Consider the following 24684-nt stretch of genomic DNA (forward strand, 5'->3'; position numbering starts at 1 on the left):
TCTCTCAAGAGCTGGGACCATGCTTGGTGCAAAAAAGTTTTTAAAGATCTCTTGGATACTTGTCTCTATTTATTTATTTATTTATTTATTTATTTATTTATTTATTTATTTAAGGCTATTATGGAATGTTGTCTGTCTGTACTTATGAGTGTGTATGTGTGTGTGTCTGTGCATGTTCATGTGGGGTGGGGGGGGCACACTGTGTGAAGGCAGGCCAGAGATCAACCTCAGCAGTCAATTCAACTTTTTTTTTCCAGACAGAATCTTACTGACACTTGGAATTCAATGTAGATCAGACTGACCTTGAATTTACAGAGATCTGCCTGCCTCTGCCTCCAAAATGCTGGGATTAAAGGCGTGTGCTACCACACCTGGCTTGTCTCCATTTATTAAGAATAGTGCTCTCAGGCTGGAGAGATGGCTCAGCAGTTAAGAACACTGGTTGTTCTTGCAGAAGACCTGGGTTCGAATCCCAGCACCCACATGGCAGCTAACAACTGTCCCTAACTCCAGTCCCAAGGAATCTGACAGCCTCTTCTGACCACCGAGGACATTGCATGATATGGGTGCGCTTACTTACCTACATGCAGGCAATACAATCATACACATTAAAATAAAATTAAAAAAAAAATAAAAATTTTAAAAAAAGAATAGTGTTCTCTAGTCAAAACCCTAATTTATCTGGGTATATTGGTAGGCCTATGTTGATATCATACTCTCTCTCTCTCTTGAGATAGATACTGAAATATATTGGAAGGGAAGTGGTTGAGAGTCTTCTGTTTTCTAAGGATTTTAGTAGTTAAGTAGTCATAAACATAAGATTATATACCTGGCATGGTGCCCCCAGCCTTCAGTCCTAGCACTCCAGAGGCAGAGGCAGTTGGTTCTCTATAAGTTTGAGGCCAGCCTGGTCTTCATAGTAAGTTTCAGGTCAGCCAGGGCTACTTAGTGAGGCCCTGTCTCAAAAACAAAAACAAAAATAAGATTTGTAATCCACCCCCACATCCCTGCTCTCAGACAAGGTCTTGATGTATAGCCCAGGCTGGCCTTGCACTTCTGATCTGCCTACTTCAGTTTCCTGGGGGCTGAGATTCCAGGAATGTGTAACTATGTCTAGCTTAAAGACTGTGGTTTCTTGACGAGGAATGAGCACCCCTTTTTTAAATCAAGTGTTAGTGCATTCACTATTAGCTCTGAGTGGTGATGATTTGTTACTGTTGGGAGTATTCAGATAGTGACTAGGCAATAGCTATTTTCAACGTTTTTGTGTGTTGAAAGGCTGAATATAAATCTCGGCATATGGTGATTCTTCCTATGCATGTTCACTGTTGGAGACATTTAATAGTGATAAACAATGGACTCATCCACTCTTTATTGATAAACACCCAAGCAAAAACTGTCAAAAAGCACATTCCACTTTTCCCATCATTTACTCTCGGTCTCCAAGAGGAGGTATTTTCTTTCTGATTATCCTGTCATTCAACTCATGCTAATTAGTGAGTATAACAGAACTTTAGCAGATAGTTTTTGGTTGCAGGTGTATTCAGACCAGGGGAGATTTAATTACTTGCTAATTGCTTGGTGTCCAAGGTAACATAATATTATAGTTGCAAATGCTATAATATAATCCATCTTCAAGAAGTGCAATGTGGCTCAGCCTCCATGTTCAGATTCCTGGAGGGTGCTGTTGGCATTGCTACAAATGTATTGAGGGTGGGGATTTTCTGTCTTTTATATTCATGACAACACCAGCATCTGGCATAGGGCAGAATGCATAGTGGATACTTAGTAAATATTTAGTGGCTAAGCTAATATGAATGAAAAACAAGCCAAATATAAGAACAGTATAAACTGAGCACAGGAATACTATAACTTAGGAAGTCAAAAGTAACAGTGGGTTGGAGGGCGGGGGTAACTAACATTTCCCAGATACCTTCTGAGGGCTAAGTACTATAAATTCACCTAAATTATTTTATCTTCTTAGAAGGATAATCTAGCAGTTAAGACTATGGACTTGGGGGACTGGAGAGATGGTTCAGTGGTTAAGAGTGCTGACTGCTCTTGCAGAGGACCCAGGTTCAATTTCTAGCACCCACATGGTGGCTAACAACCATCTGTAATTCCAGTTTCAGGGGATCTGACACCCTCTTCTGACCTCTTTGGGCATTCCGTGACACAGATGCACTTACGTGCACACACAGGCAATACACTCATACACATAAAATAAAAAATAATAAGATATTTTTTAAAAAGACTATGGACTTGGAATTCACAATTCAACTTTATTACTTTTTTATTTATTACTTTTTTGTTTGTTTTTAGATAGGGTCTCATACGGCCCAAGCTAGCTGCACACGCCCTATGTAACTGAAGTTGGCCTTGAATTCCTGGTCCTCCTGCCTCTACCTTCCCAATGCTGGGATTACAAGTGTGTGCTACCACACCAGTGTTTGTTTTTTTTTTTGAAACAGGACTTCATAAGTAGCCTAGGCTGAACTTAAATTTGTGATTTTCCTGCCTTACTATTCTTCTTATATTAGCTCTCTGTCCATGACCAAGGCATCTAACTCTTAAAAGCTTCAGTTTTCTTTTCTATGGAGCACATGGAAAAGATGCTTAGCCTAAGGAATAATTTAAACAGGGAAATGTAGGCTATGTACCATGTCAAGCACATGATAGTCAATAAACCATTCACTATTTTTTCATTTATAGTAGGACATAAAATAGCATTAGATAAAGCATGAAAGTTGGTTCAGCATGGCAATCAGTTGGTTGCTTAGCATGGGCAAGACTATGGCTTCAGTTCCCTGGACCTATGTGGCAGCTAGTAACTGTCTGTAACTCCAGTGTCAGGGGATCCAATGTCCTCTTCTGGCCTCTTTGGGCATCACATGAAAACGGTGCACTTACATGCAGACAAAGCACTCAAACACATAAAATTAAAAAATTAAAATAAAATAAGCTAGGCATGATGGTATACACTTAGTATGTATGATTGGTATACACATAGTAAGTTCCAGAGCAACTGGGGATGCAGGGAGACCCTATCTCAAAAACAAACAAAAAATAAACCACAATAAAAACCAAACCAAACAACAAAAAAATATTTTTTAAAACATATGTAAAGCTATAAAGCTTTTTCTATTTGATGTTTTACAGGAAGGATATTTAAGGTCCAGAGGTGTTAAATAACTTGCCTGAGTTCACAGAACTGGCAAGTAGCAAGCCAAGCAGCCTGAGTCCAGATTGAAAGCTTTTTAATTGTGTCAGACTGTGCAGAAGACATGTTACTGGAATAGCTGTGGCATGCTGACACTGACTCTGCAGTCCTTAACCAGCCCCTAAAATACACTGGGCAGGTCATAAGCCACACCAAACTTTAAAGCCTAGCACTCTGCATGGCAATAATGAATCTCCAACTCTGTCATCAATACCAGTGATGGAATACTGCTTAGTGGCTCTCTCTGATCCTGTCAAGAGGAGGAAAATGGGCCATAAGGCCATCAGGAAGGTCTTGCATACTGGCTTTGTGGGTCCAAAGTTATATTGTATTTGAGGTCCAACTTTAAATCAGTCTGTAATTGTCTGTTTCACATAAAGTAAACAAGAGATTGACTGTACTTAGAGCCTTCTGATGCCATTGGTTATGACTGACAACAGCTCTTTCAGCTTGTGGTGGGGGGCGGCGTGAATGAATAAATACTGCTGGGTTTTTCTATATGAGTGTGATTTCAAGTCCCCGTGAACTGAAATTGACTGTGTACATCCTTTCTTTCAGTTAACTCTGCAAAGAAGTCAGTTCCGTGATCTCTGCCATATATGTGTGTGGTTGAGCTCAGTTTCCATTCCTGTGTGGTCATTCAGACCTGTTCCCTTTCTATGCTTGCTTTCATACTATTGGCCACAAGAGAGACTTGGTCAGACTGTGTGAGTGACTCAGGTGGTATCATCCAACTGGGAAGTCATCTTAAGGAATGTGAAGGGCAATGGACTGTAGCATACTACCTCCCCACTCATACTTCTGGTACCCTTGTTCCTTCCTTCCTGACAATCCCTGTACTTCATGCTAACATTAACAGCTAAGATTTTTCTTGTCTCAGGGTCTCTGTTGGATAGCTTCATTTGTCAACTTGACATGCCTGGAAAGAGGAAACTTCAATGGAGACATTTCCTCCATCGGGTTGGCCTATGGTCATATCTGTGAGGTACTTTAAAAATTGCTAATCGATGTGGGAGGGGCCCAGCCCATCATTATGGGTAGTGCCACCCCTGGGCGGATGGTTCTGAGTTGTATAACAAAATAGGCTGAGTACAGGCCAGAGGAATAAGCCAGTAAGCAACATTCCTCCATGGTTTCTGCTTCAGCTCTGCCTCCAGGTTCCTGCCTTAAGTTCCTTCCCTGATTTCCCTCAAAGATAGACTGTGTCTTGGAAGAGTAAGATAAACTAAGACCTTTTCTCCCCAAATTGGTTTTGGTCAGTGTTTTATCACATCAATAGAGAAGCAAACCAGAACAGATCTCAGAAAATGTGAACAAAGCCCACCACTGTTCACAAATAATTAGCGTCTTCTTCTTTCTGAGTACCCAGGTAGTCTACTTTTCCCAGCCTTCCTTGCAGTCATGTGTTACCCTGTTGTGGAGTCATGATTGAGTGCTAGATGATTGCATATGAAGGACTTGGTTCATAAGTAAGCCTCTCTGTGGGGATGACTCAGGGTGACCTTCAAGCTTCCCTGTGGTCTTTTTCCTCACTGCATAATTGAGATGGAGAATACCCAAGGTGACTTTGAGTATCACAGGTTAAAGATGGCAGAACATTTGTCCACCTAGGGTCTTAGATAGCCACATACAACAGTGCTATCTCTGACCTCACACATGCCTGGAGAAGAGAAATATGCCATTTATTTGTCAAGAAATTAACATTAGCAAAGTGTGATGGTATATACCTTTAATCCTAGCACTTGGGATGGAGGGGCAGGTATATCTCTCTGAGATGGAGGCCAGTCTGAACTACATAGCAAGTTCTAGCTGGAGCTACAAAGAGACCCTATCTCAAAAATAAAACAAAACAAAACAAAAAGAAAGAAAGAAACTAGGTTATGTCTTACGTTAACTAATATAAGTTGGCTTTTTACTATAGAATAAAAGGCATGATCCATGATTCAAAAAGAGCATCATGAAGCCTCTAACAGATAGGGGAACACTAAGGGTTAGGGCTGTCTTCTCTCCTGCCTGCTCCACTTTGTAGTGACTTCCCTTTCTAGATAGGTGTTTGGATGCTGACAATATTCGACAGCAGTTAAAATGCTGTGTGCCCCGCGCCCTGAGTCTGTTAATTTGTGGTACATCCCATTCCACAGAGCCAGTGGATTACAGGATGCTGCTTTCCTTGGTGCAGAGTGCAAGGGACAGCAATCATAAGAAGGTCATTAACTATGCTGCTCTTTCCTGCTTTTGGGGTTTTGCTTTTGAGACAGGGTCTTGCTGTGTAGCCTCAGGCCAGCCATTTCTGGTGTTTTCAAAAATAATCATCCAGACTGTGGTATAATCACCCTTTCCTCTGTGCTCAGGTCTCAAATGAATCACGGCTGCTGACATCATCTGCCAGGGAACAAATACTTCTCAGCAAGGCTCACAAGTACGCTCAGTCCTAACCCACCATCTGAGGTATGTTTCAGTTTTGCCTATAGGATGTTTACCCTATCGGTTTATGGTTAAAAGCTCTATTTCCAAGTCTGTGAATTGCCTTGGAGGATCACAAACCAATGCTGTGTGACTCAGAAAACTGCTTTGGAGATGTCCCCTGTCTGTCAACACAGGTGCTTAAAGGCAGTGCAGCCCATTTCTCCCATCAGCTGCTGCGAATTTCAGGATTGGCACTTCTCCAGGAAAATACATAGTGTCCTTTATCTGCTCTGTGCTTCTTCTTGGACCCTGGGATATGACTGGGGAAGCCATCTTTATTGGGATTGGGCTCTCTCACATTTTCTGCGTGAGGTTAGAGGCTTTCCATCTTGAGACAGCAGTCCACAAGAGAGGAGCCAAAAGCTAATGACAGTTGAAATCTGAAGGTTTAACAAATGTTGCAGGCTGAAGTAAATGCCACCAAGCCACTTGTTCTCCAGCCCAGCAAAGGTGAGAACAGATCGAAAGCAGGAAGGAAAGCATCAGGCAGCCAGCAGGACTGTGAGGAGGCCAAGGAGCCCAAACACCCTGTGTCTCATATGTGGACCAAGGGGCACAAAACGTACAGTAAGCAATGATAGCAAAGGTTAACAATCACATTGGGCATTTGGTATGTTGTTACATCCAACAGATGGTAAATTGGCAGGTCCTGGCAAATAGAAAACTCACCACTAACTAAAGCGGGCTGATAAAATCATCACAAGCCATTTTAGACTACCCTTCAACCACAAAGCTCAGTGAATAGATCAGACACCTCTCAGCTGTCTTTGAGTTGTCACGTCATGCTCTGGTAAACCTCAGGGATGTTTTGTCCTTTATCTCAGAGGATATGACTTCAATTACTATAGATTGAAGCCCATGACACCATATAGGATTGAAGAAATCATCTGAGTCTAGTCTTAAAGAACATTTAGTGGGGCAATATTGTGATAAGTATTTTTCAGGAGAGTCTTTTAGATTAGTATGTTAGATTGGAAACCTTTCAAGCATTGAGAATCAATGACTGAAGCTCATTCTTTTGTTGTTGGATGACAGGAGAAGTTCGGATAAAAATAGGTAGACTTCCTCTTCCTTCCAGATGAGTGGATCCCAAATTCATGTTTTCATGGACCACATATTGTGCACTGTGTCTATGACGGCCTGTCTGTGGCTCATCAACTCTTCTAGTCTTTCCTTAACTCCAGAGTGCTTCTGTGGGGGACCAGGTCCACTGCACTACTAAAGTTGCCTATACATTGGAGGAGGGTATGGAAAGAAACTTACTGACTAGATTATGATTTCCTTTTCCATTTGAGTTTCTTCTCATACCAAACCACTTACTAGAAGCCTGTGGCACAAAGATTTATGGAGACACAAAAGTCTTTTTGTTATTTGGAGCTTAATTGATTTGTTTTGTGTGTGTGTGTGTGTGTGTGTGTGTGTGTGTGTGTGTGTACTACTGGGAAATGAATACAGAGTCCTCTTCATACTAACCAAACAATTCCACCCCTGAGTTTCACTCCCAGACCCTATAGTTTAATTTTGCAAAATCAGTTAGACTCAAATCTTTTTTTTTAAGTGCTAGGGACTGGAACCCAGGACCTTGGGCTCACCACGCAATCACTTTATCACAGAATTAAATCCCTAGCCTCCAGAATCTACTTTTAAAAAATTAAAGTGAATGAGCTTGGCATGGTGGTGCCCGCCTTTAATCCCAGCACTTGGGGAGGCAGAGGCAGGCAGATCTTTGTGAGTTTGAAGCCAGCCTGGTCTACATAGTGAGTTCCAGGCCAGCTGGGGCTACAGGGAGACCCTGCCTCAAAAAGGAAAAAAAATAAAATAAATAAAGTGAATGAAAAATTTGCTTAGGAACTCTTGAGGTGACCAAGTGTAACAATAGACCATCCAGAGACTTACCTTCTCCATGAGCATTGGGCCCTTTAGGGACTCCATCTCTTAGTGAACATTTCTGTCTGGAGAAGAAAAATATAACAATAACAATAATAATAATCTCACAGCTGCTAGGTGTGCGGCAATTTCAGTGCTTGGGAGTGTGAGACAGGAGAATTATGACTTCAAGACCATCCTGTGCTACATCATGCGACTCTGTCAAGAAAGTAGGGAGGGAAAAAAGAAGGAAGGTGGGAAGGAAGAGAAGGAGGGAGAAAGGAGGACAGAGGGAGAAAGAAAAGAAAGAAAATAGATACACACCCCTCTCACTTATAACAGGACCTTGGGAACATCTCTGTACAACTCTTTTAAATCAGAGTGTGTGGTTGGTGGGAGGGAGGCAGTGCCGCATTGGGCATGCAAACCACTGATTATAATGATGACCTTCAGGTCTCTAACCATGCCAATCTGAGCACGTATGGTGTGCCATGAAGGTACATGGACTTTTCTATGGGTAGGTTTATACTGAACATGCTCCCAGAGTCCTCCTCCTCCTCTTCCTCCTCCTCCTCTTCCTCTTCCTCCTCTTCCACCTCCTCTTCCTCCTCCTCCTTCTCCTCCTCCTCTTCCCCCTCCTTCTCCTCCTCCTCTTCCTCCTCTTCCTCCTCCTGCTCTTCTTCATCCTTTCCCTCTTCCTCCCTTCTGGCTAGGCTTCCTCCTCCTTCTTCTCCTCCTCTTCCTCTTCCCTCTCCACCTTCTCCTCTTTCTCCCCTTCCTCCTCCTCCCATTTCTCTTTCACTGTAGAGTCCTGCTCCACACCAAGCCCAATGCTAGATACTTCACTGTACTATCAACAACAACCTTCATGCAAAGAGACTATGAAATAGTTTCTTTTTTATAGTAAGGACATTAAGGCTCAGAGAAGTTATCTGACTACTTAAGGACACACAGAGAATAAGCAGCTAAGGCTTATTCAGCAAGTCTGTCAGACCCCACTTAGCAAGTGACACTCTCCTTGCCTGTGAGTTGTGGGAAGTTTCCTCTGTCACCAGAATACTGAGTCAAGGTAAAACGAAGCTTTCTTACAGAAGAGGTTTTAGTATTTTGTTTCCCTGGCTCAGTGGAGCGGGTGCCTTTCTTTCACCCCAGATTGCTTCCTGGAGTAACTTGAGCATCAGGGAGAATAGGAACTAAAAATTAGATGCTGTGAGCCTCTCCCAGGAGAAAATAGCCCACTGGTTTTTAACAGGCCAAAAGCTCTGGTGTATTTTAGGTGGATTTTCTCAACTGGTGACTTCAACCTTTTTGCATGTGGCACTTATTAGGGACTCTGCAGGAGCCTCCTGCTCCAAGGAACAGCCCCCCCCCCCGCCCCAAAAGATAGCTGGGTCTAGTCAGGAGGCAAAACAGACACACAAAGTAAGCAATTAGAGAAAGGGGAAGTGTCAGGTGGCAGGGAGCCACTGCTGGAAGTAAAGGGCTGTTGTTTGGTAGAGGAAATATGTTCCTGAGAGGGTACCTGGGGGGTCGGGGGGGCATTAGTGGGTTTGTTTGGGGACAGGTCAAATCCAAGGTGATGGGGCTTTTTTCTAGGTTTTTCCACATAATTAAGAATCAGAACCAGGGAGTGGCCAGGCCTAGGAAGGAGGTTCCCAAGTTCTAGATAGGGGTGAGGCTAAGAACACAAGAATAAATGAGGTGCAGAAGACATAAATTTAGAAAGAAACAGGAAGAAGATTAGGGAACACCACAGTCAGAGGCAGGAGAAGAAAGAGCAGGGGTAAGTCACATTGCAGAAACAAAGATGTGCTTGGTGTAGGTAGAGCAAAGGCTCTTCGGGGGTCATTAGTGTGGGAGCCTGGCTATGAGCCAGCCACCATGAACTCTAGTCTGGAAGAAGGCTGACTCCTTGGGGAGCCTTGGGACTTCACAGCCTCAGTTTATCTATTTAGCAGAGTAGAAGACACAGCTTTGTTGAGGGCCAGAGGCCTCTGAACTCATGAATTTGTACAGACTGAAGGATGCAAGTTGTTAAATGAAATAAGAGTGCCTGCTGGCAAACAGGGAGTGCATGGGGGTTTTGTTTGGTTTAGTTTGTTTTTTTGTGGATTTTTTTTTTTTTTTTTTTTTTTTTTTTTTTTTTTTTAAAAAAAAAAAAAAAAAATGAGACAAGGTCTTTCTGTAGCCCCAGCTAACCTGGTACATGCTATATAGACCAGGCTGGCCTCAATCGCATAGAGATAAGCTTGCCTCTTCCTTTCAAGCGCTGGGATTAACTGCATGCACCACCATACCCGGCTTCTACTGCATGTTTGAATATACTAGACACCCTTATTTTGTGAATATTTGAAATGTTCAAAGCTAGTGCTAGGGGACCCAGATGGCTAAGGGAACTCAGACTGTGGATTCACACCTTATAGGCTATCCTTCAACCCATCAGGGAAGTAATTATGTCTTCTGCAAAGAGTCCATTGATAGCCTCAGGGATAAGAGCTGAGCTATTAAATGTATTAGAAATAATTAAAACCTTATACCATTTTTTAATGTTTAATTGCTTTACTCCTTTTTATGTTAGAGACAAGATTTTACTGTGCATTCTATGCTGGCCTAGAATGTAAAATATAGAATGTGATGGCCATTCTGGCCTCAAGCTGCCAATCCTCCAGCCTCAGCAGTATTTCAAGTACAGGGATGACAGCTGGGTACCACCATGCCTGGCTCTCCTATATCTTCCATGCCAGGACAATTTAATACATCATCTATATTGCATCCAGCTTATTTACAGTATATTGACTCAAAATTAAATAGAAAATACAAAAAGGATAAAGGTACAGAGAGTTCTGCACAGTTACCTGATAAGAAAAAGAGAGAGTTTTGTTGCATTCACTTTGCCAAATCCAGTCCTTGCCACAGTTTTGGTTTAAGCAATTTGCTTTTTGGGAAATTTCCTAAAATTATAATTTACTTTGAAAATGCCAGTATGAAAAATTAAAAGGCATTAGGATATGTTTCAGGAAAGGAATTTGCTAAAAGCTAATATGTTCTTTAAAATGTTTTTTGTTTTTTTTTTTCTTTGGGACAGGGTCTCCCGTCGGCTAAAATGTTTTATCCAAACCCCTTGCTTCTTATTTACATCTTGGGGCAGCAGGATCAAGAATAACATGTGTGCACATGGGCCAGATGTGGCTCAGAGAGCTCCAGGCATCTTCCAAAGTAACTCAGCCCCAGCAGCTTGAGCATCCGTCCATCCTTGTCTTCCTCTGACCCTGGTATACACACTGCCTTAATTACCATCCCGACAAACAGATCTCATCCCATGCCTGATCCTTTAACAAATATTTGCTAATATGATGAATAAGAATCCCAAATTGAAATGGCCCAACCGTGGAAATAAATAGAAAACAGCTGTCAGAGCTGCTGGTATAAATTCCACAGGGTCGTTCATCTTGGGTGTGGATCCTGGAAGCTTAGGGAAGAGGCGCTTAGGAAACATCACCGAGAAACATCCACAGCTCAGTGTATTTTCCTGTCTACCAGAGAAGAATGAGAGCCAAGTTGTAGATTAAACTAATTAAAACTTGGTCAGTATGAGTAAATATCCAAAACAGGGTCCTGCCTACTCAAGAACTGGGCCTGTGCCCTGACAGTGTGTGTGGAAACCAGGCCCAGCTATTTCAGGGTTTGCCTGACCAGTGGCACTAGGTAGGGTAACCAGATGCTGCTGATTCTGCCATTAGCAATGACACAAAATTTTTTCCTTTGAATTTCTACCTGTGAAAATAGCAAGTCTGCTAAGTAACTTTTCATATTTTAATATTTGCTTGCACGTGCATGTGTGCGCGTGCATGCATGTGTGTGTGTGTGTGTGTGTGTGTGTGTGTGTGTGTGGTAGTGAGGGTAAAACTCACTTTGTGTATGCTAGGTTTGTGCTTTACCACTGAACTATATCCTCAGCCCTCTTTTTATTTTTCAAACTTTAAAATTTTGAGATAGTCTTACTAAGTTATCCAGGCTAGACTTAAACTTATTCTTTAGCTCAGGCAGGCTTTGAACTTATGATCTTCCTGCCTCCATTTCCTAAATATCTAGGATTACAAGCCTATGTCACTAGGCTCAGCTGATTTTTTGTTTGTTTGTTTGTTTGTTTGTTTGTATGTTTTAATTTGAGACAGGGCCTTACTACATAGCTCAAGATCTTCCTTCTGCTACGTAGTTGATCAACATCTGCCGTCTCTAATTATAGCAGACTACTTGTCCCTGTCACCTTCAGAATTGTTTGTGAAGAGTTCTTGTATTTGAATATAAGAATTAATAATCAGGGGCTTGGGAGATGGCTCAGTCAGTAAAGTGATTGTTGTGTAAGCATGAGGACCTGAGTTCGATTCCCAGCATCCACTTGAAATAACTGGAAGTAGCATTGTGTGTCTGTAGCCTCAGGACTGGGGATGGGGAGTATGGAGAGAGGAGAATATCCTTGGGGCTTGCTGGTCAGCCAATTTAACTGATTTGGTAAGTTCCAGGTTCAAGAAGAGACCCTGTTTCAAAAAATAAGGTAGCCGGATGTGGTGACATGGGCCTTTAATTCCAGTACTCAGGAGGCAGGTGCAAGCGGATCTCTGTGAGTTTAAGGACCAGCCTGGTGTACATAATGACTTCCAGGCCACCTGGGGCTTTAGGGAGACCCTGTCTCCAAAAATCCACGTAATAATAATAATAATAATAATAATAATAGTAACAGTAATAAATAAATAAGGTGGAGAACAATTGAGGAAGACACCTGACATTGACCTCTGACTGCCGCACTTGTACATATATATACATGAATATACACATATCCAAAAGAATTAGCAATCGTTTATTAATTGTCAACTGAGATATACACACAAGAAAAAGACACGAATTTTACCCTTCAGAAACGTACACATGCTTGTGAAGATGAATCGTATACGATTAGGAGAGGTAGCACCATTTGTTCAAGAGCTAGATCTTTTGATTTGGGCCAATACATGCAGTTCAGACGATGGAAGGACTAGCTGTTTTGGTGACTTTATCATTTGTAAAGTTAGGCACTGTGCACTGAGTAGGTCAGTTAGCTCTCAGTGCAACTGAAGCAGATGATAAATGGAATCACAAAATGGTGAAATGACTGGCTGGCTAACAGCAGAACCTCAGTTTTCACCCAAGTCTTTGGGACAACAGGATCCCATGCTATCAACCTTGGAGCAATACTGAGTTCTCATTCAGGAACCCAAGATTCAATTATCCCCACATTTGCCCTCACTTCTCAGCTGTTTGATTTCTGGATTAGGGTCAGGAATATTTTCCTGTGCGTGTGATTTGGTCTGTAGCAGAAGGCAGCGGCAGGTGGAGGGAAGCTTAAGGAAGCCTCAGGGTCCAGAGGTGTGGTGTTGCCCTCTTTTGAGAATACCCGTAATATGGAGAATCCCGTGATGTTTATCAGGGACTGGCGAGACAGCTGTCGGAAGTGGGTGGCTTTCCACACTTGATGCGTCTGTGCTTTGTTACCAGTGCTGATGCTGAGCAAGGAGCACCGGGGCAACTTGAAGTAAAGAGGAGAGAGAACACAGTAACCTAATTGGTCACTGCCACGAATCTATACTCGGGGGACAGACAGCACAAGCAGAGGTAATAGCTTACACACGTATTCCTGAGCTGTGCAATAGATGGAAAAGGGTCCCAGATGGATTGGGCAGGGGCTTAGTTCCGGGATTATGATGAGACAGTGGGTAATTATTGAGTGGCAGGGCCTCAGCCCTGATTAGTATCTGCAGGCCTGTTCCCCTCCTTTAGAGGAGAGCATTGATAAAGATAAACCATGCTGCTGCATGTCCTTCGTATGGCACACAACAACACATTTCAATCTAACAGGATCAGGTCTCCACTTTGATCACAATCTGTTACCTAGATGTCTTTGCAAATTAATCAGTCCTGCTTGTTTAGCTCCAGTCAGTTTGTGCTGCTAAATTAATAAATGTACCAGGAGCAACAGAACACGTTAATTAAATTCTACGCTTTAATCTCCACATAATAATTTTGACTCAGTCTGGGTCTTCTGTTCTAGCTAGCAGAATGTGGAGCCATAGTCTTCTCTGGGTCATTTACACTAACCATTCACCCTCGGGCCGAACTCCAAGGATAAGAAAGTAGGAAAAACCCTAATAGAGACATATCAAAAACAAACAAAAAACAAAAATATCAGGTCCTGGGTGGCAAGGCAGAGGGGAAAGATGACTTTAGCTGTTGGCATCCTGGGCTGTAAGGCTCTAAAACAGAAATAGCCAGGCGTGGTGGCACATGCCTTTAATCCCAGCACTTGGGAGGCAGAGGCAGGCAGATCTTTGTGAGTTCGAGGCCAGCCTGGTCTACATAGCGAGTTCCAGGACAGCTGGGGTTACAGGGAGACCCTGTCTCAAAAAGACAGAAACAAAACAAAAACCCACCACCAACAAAAACCCAGAAATATTCATTAGCTGAAGTACAAGAAAAATGTGTTGGATTCAAATACAAGACTACCTGATGACTCCAAAGCCCCGGATGACTAGAAAGCAGCATCTACTAATAGAAGGTACTCTTTTAAGAGAAGCATGGACTCCTTGTGATGGGCTGATGTGTTTATTTTACCTATAGGTCCCCAAGCCAATGACCTGTCTTGGTGAATTTTGATATCCAGTCAGATTTCAAACTCCTGTAAGGTCCCAGATTCATGTTTTCTGTAGCTCTTTTTTGTTTTAATTTGTTATTTTCAGTTTATGTTTATGAGTGTCTTGCCTGCATGTGTATAAATGCACCTGTGTTGTACATTGCCCACAGAGGTCAGAAGAGGGGAGTCAGATCCCCTGGAACAGGGGTTACAGATGGTTGTTAGCTGTCATGTGGGTGCTGGGATCCTTTGCAAGAGTAGTCAGAGCTCTTAACCACTAAGCCATCTCTCCAGTCATCCTGCAGTTCTTAAAAGTTCCCCCGCCCCAAGGGCAGTTATCATTGGATATCTATTATGAATGGTAAAAATGATTACATTTATTTTCATTTATTTATATATTCATGTATCGCAATGCTAGGGATCAAATCTAGAGTCTTGTACAGGGTAGGAAAGTACTCTGCCACTGAGCTATCCCACCAGCCTCTTACTTATTTTAAAAAACCTGCTTATCTTGGTGTCAGTAGAACAGGCAGAGAACAAACTATTTGGTACTTGGGTTTTGAACAGTTGCTCTGGTTTGTTAGTATTTTTATGCCTTCATTTAAGTTTATCATCCTGGCTCCATGCTGGCATGGTTCTTGACTTGTAGAGGCCATGGGACCAGGACAAAATGGCATCTACTGAATGAGTGCTGGGCGAGGAGCTGGGAAACATGAGCCCAGGAATAGACTGAGTCACTGCCCACTGCCCACTGATGATCTGGGGAAGGCACTTCACTGCTGTGTGGCTCAGTGTTCTCATCTGAAGAATAAGATGGTTGGATGAGATAATCTCCAAGAGACCAAATTCTGAATGTCTGTGATTCTGCTCACAAAGTCAAGTGGGTATTAAAGCAATTATGGGAATAACACAAACCAAAGGGATTTTTTTCCCTCTCTCTCCACGACTGAGGTATTTCAGGCAAAACTGGTTGCTGCACTTGGTTGTTAACCTGAATTTGTAGATAATTGCTTCAGTTCTGCCACTTAATTGTGTCTGTCAGCACAAGCTTGAGATTTCCACCAGATAACCAATGATTAAGTATTTGGCTAAATATTCAGCCGTGTAGAATTTTCATTCGGCCCTTCTAAAAAGGGGCATCCAGGGATGTGTGTGTTGAAGGGCCCGGGGTAGGGGACAGATTATGCATAATTTGAGAATGTGTGATATTTGGGTTACCAATGTTTTACCTAGAATGAACTGATTTCACGTAAAAAAAAAATAAGTTGGTCTATCACAAAAGAATTCTAATATAAATTAAATATAAGCAATGCAGCTGTGCAGTTCAATGTTAACCATCAATGACGTCTGAGAAAATAAAACAAAGAAGGCTTAAAGAAAAAGTTTTAACCTGAAATTAATTAGAACATTATTTACCTTAATAATCTGGTATACATTTATGTAAATACACCATCTATCTTTATGGGAATGACTTTGTTTTTGAACCAGAAACATCTACTAAAACCAGATCTGTTGGCTCATACCTCAAATCCTAGCACATGAAAGGCTAAGGCAGGAGGATCACTGCGAGTTCAAGGCCAGGCTGGCCTATGCAGTGAATTCCAGGCCACCCTGGGCTACAGAGTATGAGCAAAAAGAAAAAGAAAAAAAGAAAGGAAGCAAGGGAGGGAGGGGGGCAGGGGGAGGGGAAAAAGATCTCGTAGAGGAAGGAAGGTAGTTTATTAACTTCCTGGTCTCAATCTGAAAAGACTGAAGAATTTTTAAAAAATAACTGTCATTTTCACAGCTCTGTGTCATTTTTATAACAACGCATAGCTACTTACACAAAATGAGTTTGCCTTTAAATCTTCTCTAAAAGTGCCATCAATACCATTTAATATGTGGAATTCCCTGAGGAAAATCTATTAAAGTGTCTGTATGTCACCCATGTGAATAACAGATGAATTAATTATGACTGGTGCAATTACAAGGAATAGTTAATGAAGCCATAATGACCAGACTCTGGTGGTTCATTTTCAAAGCACAGTGAGAGGGAATGTGGCAAAAGGTCCCCAAAGAAAACACTAGGCTTTGTGTACTCACCTTGGAGGCTGGGGCCTTGAGGGGGCCAGGCAATCCAGCTTGTGAGGAATACTCCCTACTCAAACAGAGCTCTTCCTACAGCCCATGGGTGGATGACTAGGGGTTCACCAGGAGCGCAGCTGAACCATCCCAGGGGTATCGGAGTCTTTCTTACTTTCAGGACATGGCAACAGGGAAGATGGTGGAAACGGAAAGACTCAGAGATTGTACGACTTCCCTTTAAGCAAGATGAATGAAAAGTTAATGAGCGACGTGAGGTAAGGAAGAATAAAACAGACTGGGAGAAAGTCAGGAGAGAGGTGGGTGCACAGGGCACAGGGCGCAGGGCATGCCTCGTGCTCTCACGTCCCCAGTTCTCCATGCTTTAATCATTTGACAGGTAAGGAGCAAGCTAAGGACTCGCCAAGACACTAAAACTCTGGTTCATTTTCGTTTCACAGTTCTGGAAGGCAGTTTCAACCAGCAAATGAGATGCTGACCATTTTCTAACCACCTGCTTTAAAGACAGAGGCAACTGGTTATGCTACTGTGGGGAAAAGCGAACTAGTAACTTGGAAAAATGCTAGTGCTATGGAAGTCAGAGAAACTTCGGGGTGGAAATAAGAAAGTGAGGAGGCTGGGACCCGTGTGCTGCCATTTCCCCGGGAAACCACTTTCTTCAAACAAGCAGCGCACATTCATAGGTTATTAATGACGCATTGTAAACTTGGTAACACACAATGAAACAAGAGGCCTATTTGTCAGTTTTTTAACATACTAGGTCAGGGAGCTCAAGTTCTCACAAACAATGAGGAAACTCACTGCTAGATCCCTTACGCCAAGCCCCTCTTCCTGAGGTCCGGCTCTCTCTGATTAAAGCAGAGACAAGGGGACAGTTCAGGAGTAAGGACCACAGCAGCAAGGTCACCGTGCAGAAAGCCCGGAGGATCAGGTTCAATGCCACCTCCCCTTTCACATCCATGAATGTATTTATTCATCTCTGTGGATGGGAATTAACGAATATCTGTCAAAATAACAACTGGCGAGATCCAAAATACACAGAGGACTAAGTACTTTCCTACCTAGGGTATTTTGATAGTGCTTTATCAGTAAAATCTACATTTAAATATTTTTTTGGTTTTAAATCCATCTCAAGGTCTATCCTAGTTGACCATCTCTGACCAGCTCACCAGTTTTGAATGCTGAGGTTTTCCAACACTGCTTCAAAGTTCTTTCTTTTATGATTTCTTAAGTTAATCATGCAAAATAATGGGGTTTATTATGGTATTTTCATATATGTCTCATTATATTTTGTTCTAATTCATGATTAATGTCCCGTCCCTTCTGACCTCCTCTCTGCTTCTCCCCGGACTAAGGCTGGTTCTTTCCCCCTCAGTCCTTTCTGCTTTCATGCCACATGCATTCATTCCCCCCTCTTCTATCTACCCCTTCAAAATCTCTTCTTCCCCCTCCATAACTTCCTTTCTGGATTCATGACCCACACCTCTCCTACGTATAAATATATGCAGCATATACAACTTTAAATCTAGGGAGAGAAAGCGCATGGTATTGGTCTTTGTGAGTCTGGCTTATTTTGTTTAACATAATGACTTCCAGTTGCATCTGCTTTCCTAAAGCTGTCATGATTTCAATTTTTTTTAAAGCCGAATAAAGCCCATTGTGTATATGTGCCGTATTGTTTTACCCCCGTGTTGATGGACATCTAGGCTTGGTGCACTTCTTAGCTATTGTTGGGCTAGTACAGCAATAAACATGGGTGTGTGAGTATATCTGTGGTATGTTGACGTAGCGTCTCTCAGGCACACACCCAAGAATGTTATAACTGGGTCAGCTAGTAGTTCTATTTTATTTTACTTCATCTTGTACTTTATTATCTTATTTAGTTTAACTTTTCAGCTGTACCAGTTTGCATTCCCACCAGCAGCGTTATGAGGGCTCCTCTCCCCCCCCCCGCCACATATTCATCACTATTTGTTATTTATTTAGGAGAAGGTTTGTATGGCCCTGCCTCATGCAGATATTGATGATGTACTCTGGGCGATAACCTTGACTAATGTTGCCAATGGAATGAGGAGCCCTCTGGTGACACTTAATACAGTGGGGAAGCCAGACAAACAGGCATGTATAAATAAGCATAGTGTGTTCTACATAAAGGGGGGCACAAGCTGGAGAAGACCAAAGGAAGAGCACCTTGTCTTGGCTGGGCTACATGGCGTGTTCAGAGAAACTTCCTGGAGGAAGCTCACTTTGAAGCTGAGATCTAAGAGATGAGCCAATGGGCAAAGGGGCATGCATGTATGGGAAGGGACAGTGGTGTGGATAAGATCCTGGATGTTACATGGTAAGCACAGCCAGGGTGTCTAACGCTTACTATATGACTCTCTTCGAAGTACACTTGGAGACATCCTCCCCATCAGCTCTGTGAAACAAATATGGTCAGTAGCTCTATTTTATAAACATTTATACATAGAAATATTTCTATAACCACAGAAAGCCATAGCAAGTTTAAGAAACTTGCCAAGGTCTTATGCCAGCAATTTAGGTATCTAACATTGAAGAAGATCTATTCAAGAGCCACCATATGAACTATTGGATTCTCATGTTTTGAAGGATTGGAGTGGGGTAAGGTGGAGATAAATGGTACTGCTGGGGTTGGTAGGGCTTAGTTGTTAAAGTTCTTTTGTATGCAGTGACCATTTGCCATGGGAACACTTTAAAACTAACCTGAGCTTAGAACAGAGGGGAGCTAGGGTGTAGCTCAGAAGTAGAGTACTTACCTAGCATGTACAAGGCCCAGGGTTCACTCTCCAGCATATCAAAAGAAAAAAAAGGATACAGAAAAATAATACTAAGTGGCTTTGAAGGACTTTTTTTTTTTTTTTAAACATGTGAGTGTATTGCCTGCATGTATGTAAGTGTACCCATGTCGTGCAGTGCCTTCAGAGGTCCGAAGAGGGCATCAGATCCCCTGGAACTGGAGTTACAGATGGTTGTTAGCCACCATGTGGGTGCTGGGAATCGAACCTGGGTCCTCTGCAAGAGCAGCCAGTGCTCTTAACCACTGAGCTATCTCTCTAGCCCCTGAAGGAGGTAATTTTTAAAATCCTTTTCAATTTCAATCTCTGCACTAAATATAGGAAAGAAAAACAATATAATCAAAGCAAAATCAAGTTTATTGAACTTTAATAAAGGTCAGCAAGTAATATAATATTGTCCCCAAGGATATAATAGTGACATTAGTTATAACTGTAGTGGTGGTAATTAGTTACATCCATGGTGCTGCCTTGTGAGCTGTTTGCATCCTGGGTGTTATGATGTGACTTTGTGGTTGTGGTGATGTTGCTGTTTTTTGGTTTTTGAGGCAGGGTCTCACTCTGTATCCCAGGCTGGCCTACAACTCTCATTATGTATATAGTAGCTCAGCCTGGCTTCAAACTCATGGAAATCCTCCTTCCTCAGTCTCTCCACTTGCTCCAGTGCTGGGATTACAAGCAGATATGAGCCACCACACCCATGAATGATGTGGTGCCTGCATGTATGTAAGTGTACCGGTGTCTGTGCAATGCCCACAGAGGTCAGAAGAGGGTATTGGATTCCACTGGAACTGGAGTGATGGACAGTTGCTAACCACTATGTAGGTGCTGGGAATTGAACCCAAGTCCTCTGCAAGAAAAGCCAGTACTCTTAACTACTGAACCATCTCTCCAGCCCCATGATGTGGTTCTTAAATATTCCTCAAAAGATCTAATGTTGAAAGGTTGGTTCCCAGTGGATGAGGCAACTGGGTGGTAGTAGAAGTTTTAGGTGGTAGGGCCTATTTGAGATAGAGCACTGGGGGCATGCCCTTAAGGAGTGTATTAGGACCCTGGTCCTCTTCTCTCTGTGCTTGTGAGCTACGAGCAGGGGAGCAGTTTTGCTCCATGGTACACTCTGCAATCATGATGTTCTGTCTTGCCCCTGACCAGAAGCAATAGTGACCATGGACTGAACTTCTGAAGTCATGAGCCATATTAAACATTTCTTCCTGTATTTATTTATTTCTTTTAAAGACAAGGTCTTGCCACGTAGCCTAGACTGGCCTTGAGCTTGATTCTCTTGCCTTGGCCTCCCGAGTCACATAGTTAGTGCTGAAATTTTGGGTGTGTGCTACCATACCCAGCTTCTTCCTTTTGAATCATTTATGTCAGGTGTTTTGTGTCAGAAAGCTGACAATATATTAGGCTTCTCAGAGGTAGACCTCTCTAAATTCCCCTGTGGCTCAAGGAGACTAGCCATCACTCCTGAAGACCTTTCAAAAGTTGTTGCTTCCTAGACACTATGAAGGACCCTGTCCTTACTTCAAGGGTGGTCTTTGGTCCTACACAGAACAGTTAAGACAGTGTCCCTTCCCCAAAGGCAACTCTTAGGAGCTCCATCAGTCATCCCATCTCATTTCATAAAAATGATGAAGGTTTTTTCATTATATCTTAGAACTGATCACTCAGAGGACGATAACCTAATATAAGATGATAGATTTGGATGCAAACTGAAGGAATAAGCACGCTCAGTTAGCTTTTGTCCTTCCTTTTATAATCATTATATGTTTGTTTTTTTAACCTACTGAATTCATTTAATGCTGCTCACATGTTCATGAGTGTAGGGCCATCCAGTGGGGCATGGGTACCTAATATTCATGGCCCTCCCAAAGAAAAGTGAGTCTTCCTCCCCCAGCAGCCATCAACTACCAATAGCTTCTCAGTTAGATGTTGGAATTTTAAACTAGCATTGTTCCTAAGAACAAAAGTGTTAGGTTCCTGGCAGCCTCCTAAAATGGCGGTCTAGCTCCCAACATTCTGAAACATGGGGTTTGAACTTAGCCCCAGGAAAGGGGCTTATTTGGAGACCAACCAATCCTGAGTTAAACTGCCCAGCCTACGTCGTAGAAAGTTACCCAACCACCTAACTGCCTATGAAAGATGTCTGACTTCCTCTGCTTGCTGCTGTTTCTCTGCTCCCCAAGAGGCAGCCCAGCGGTCCGTTTGCTATCAAATAAACTGCCCCACCCCGACTCCCACCATGGAGTTGTCTAGTCGGTGGTCTTCACCACTCTGTTCCCATACAAAAAGAACTGTGTTTTAAAGAGAGAAGTAAAACAATCTAAGTTATTTTAATTCCATTTGGGGTCTAATTGTACTATTTATAAGATGAAGCTCATGTCTTCTCTACATAAAGGGCTGGACCTAAACATTTTGAGGTCCCCCTGTGGAAGATCTGTGAGCCAGTCAACCTTTATCTAGTATTCACCATTTCCATAGCAGTCACGTAGCAAGCAAAGAGCTGGGTAAAGAGGCAGCCCTGATGTCACTGACCAAGGAGGCAGACCAAGAGGGAAATGTTGATAAGATGACAGTTGCCACTCCCGGAGAGCTCACTGTACCCCAGGGGCTGCACCATGCCTTTTGCCTGAACAATCCCACTTCGTCCCATGGCTCATCGTTTGTCTTCATACCTCATTTTATACGCAAGGGGCTGGGGACCAGAGAGATTAATTTGCTCAGCATCACATAGCTAGTAAAGATAGTACTGGAATCTGAACTTGGTCTGACTTTGAGGCTCATCTATTTAGATTTGCCACAGGAAATCATGCCCTACAAGAACAAGCACTATGAGATCCCTCGTAAGTATACACTAAAAGCCATAGAGAGGGGCTGGAGAGAAGGCTTAGCGGTTAAGAGCATTGGCTGCTCTTGCAGAGGACCTGGATTCGATTCCCAGCATCCACGTGACAGCTAACAACCATCTGTAACTCCAGTTCCAGGGGATCTGATGCCCTTTTCTGACCTCCGTGGGCACTGACTGCATGGATGCACCTACATACATGCAGGCAAAACACCCATACACATAAAATAAAAATAAATAATTGAAGTCATAGTAAGACAGAGGATAACCAGGGCTGAACCATGAAGCGGTTTGAAAGAACTATGACAATAAACTTAATTTCTTTTTAAATATACACTTTTGGTTTAGGGTTATTGTCTTTTAGATCACCTTTTAGGATCTGGTTTTAGAGTTGAATTTTGACTCTAAATACCTTAATAAGTTCATCTGTGTGTTCACTTTATTTTTTTACACAGAATTAGTAAGTTTGACAAAATACTATTTTATTGATAGATGCCATTCAACTAATTTAAAACTCCTTCATTAATCTTGTACCTGAAACTATTCAGAAATACAACATAGTACCTTTTTACATATTCATCATAGAAATTAGGGGTGCAGTACATTGCAAATACACCAAGCAAATCCTGGTGCCTACAATGAAAACATCTAGAAATACAAATGGCCACTGTAGACCCTTACCGATTGCGTATTCGGAGTAAACTAGTTGCTTGGTCAGCACACAGAGCTCGAGAGATAACAGAAGAATCAAGGAAGAAGGTTCCCTTAGGTGCTTGATTTCTAGACTTCCAGTTCCCATCTCAAAGGTGTACCTTGTGGCTCCACTGTCACTCCAGAAACGTTTGACAGATAGCTAAACTTATGCAAGTATTTATGTCACCTAGCACCTTCCTCCCTCCTATTAAAAACATGGTAAAGCACTGTGCACATTCTAGATTTACTTTTAGATGTAGTGTGGTGATTGTCTGAAGTTTATTCTGTATTTCTTAAAAGTGTCCACTTTTTAAAAAAATATTTTATCATTTTTATTTTATTTTTTATTTTGTGTGTGTAAGTGTATTGCCTGCATGTCATACAATGCCCACAGAGGTCAGAAGAGGGCATCAGATCCCCTGGAACTGGAGTTACAGACAGTTGTTAGCTGCCATGTGGGTGCTGGTTGCAAGAGCAACCAGTGTTCTTAACCATTGAGCCATCTCTCCAGAACCCCAACTTTTTTAAAAAAATGGCTGTCCTAATCATCCATTAATCCAGCTTCTGACAGATATATATGCATATATATTCATATTCATTGGGAAAATTCCTGGAATTGGAGTCGCTAGGTCAACTAAGAAGTGACAGATCTCCCCAGTTGCTTTCCCAAGGCAGCACTCTCCTAGCTGCCCCAGTAGTAGTGACAGTGACTAGATCTACACTCCATCCACCACACAGCAGCACAAGCTTTCTGCTCTGTGCCATTGGGCTGGGTAAGCACAGGTATCTTGGTATAGTTCTTACTTGTATTTCTCTTCGGCTGAGTGGCGGTGAGGCTGAGAAAACAACTAATATTGTTCTTGGTGTCTCTCGTGATGCAAAACACAAAAATCACTAATTGTACACTGTGTGGGATTACAGGGGAATAACATCCATACCAGAACAGGTTCTGAATTGGTAGGTCTTTAAAAAGAGAGGGAAAAAAAATCAAAATCAAAATTCAGCATAGACTGGAGGAAATATATAGATCATAGCCAAGAAAGTCATTTACAAAAGGTGAAGTTTCAAGTTATCAGACATAAGTTTCCTTGCCTTGCTACTGTGATTGTGTTCTAGATAGGGAGGATGTCCTTCGAAAAGAAGAGAGTCTATGGGAAGAGGGTAGAGAATCAGCTGCCAGGCTGTCACTCAGATGAATCTTTGACAAGTTCCTGTTTGGAGGATGGTGGGAAAAGGCCACACTGGGCAGTTTAATCCCAAATGTTCCTAATTAGGCCTTGTTTGTTAATTGCTTAGAGAATTCCCTGGGAAAGGGTAGAAAGCCCTGGTCCAGTGGTTTGACTTCCAGTACGTGCTATGGTGGCACCTGGGGAGTGAGACCTGCTTGGTTGCCCCAGGCAACAAGGCTCCAGAGCTGTCCTAGGACACCCACAAAGACCATGTTAGAAGCAGCTGCTGTGCTCCCTCCTTCCTTCACAAGAAATCTGCAAAAATTTGTTTTTCAGGTGGGTAGCTCATGCATACAATCCCAGTGTTGTACCCCATCCACTGGACCCCAAAAAGACCACTGAGGACCCAACACACCAAAATGCAAAAGCAAAGGTTTATGGATTATTAGGGCTTAAGCTCGGCCTCTCAGATCTCACCAACTCAACGGATCCACCCTCCTTCCTTCACAAGAAATCTGCAAAAATTTGTTTTTCAGGTGGGTAGCTCATGCATACAATCCCAGTGTTGTACCCCATCCACTGGACCCCAAAAAGACCACTGAGGACCCAACACACCAAAATGCAAAAGCAAAGGTTTATGGATTATTAGGGCTTAAGCTCGGCCTCTCAGATCTCACCAACTCAACGGATCCATGCTGAGAGCCCAGAGTAAGGGAGAGTGGAGCCTTTTATAGGTTTTAGACAAGGGGGGCGGAAGATACCGAAGATACATTTTGGTTGGTTCAAGGAGCCCGCGCATAGCAGGCGGGGGTCAGGGCATGCCAGGGTATGTCTAGGCATGTCTAAAGCAGCAGCCAAGCATTTTA

The sequence above is a fragment of the Nannospalax galili genome, unplaced genomic scaffold (assembly GCF_000622305.1).
Source record: "Nannospalax galili isolate Female #2095 unplaced genomic scaffold, S.galili_v1.0 scaffold336, whole genome shotgun sequence".
NCBI classification, from domain to species: Eukaryota; Metazoa; Chordata; class Mammalia; order Rodentia; family Spalacidae; genus Nannospalax; species Nannospalax galili.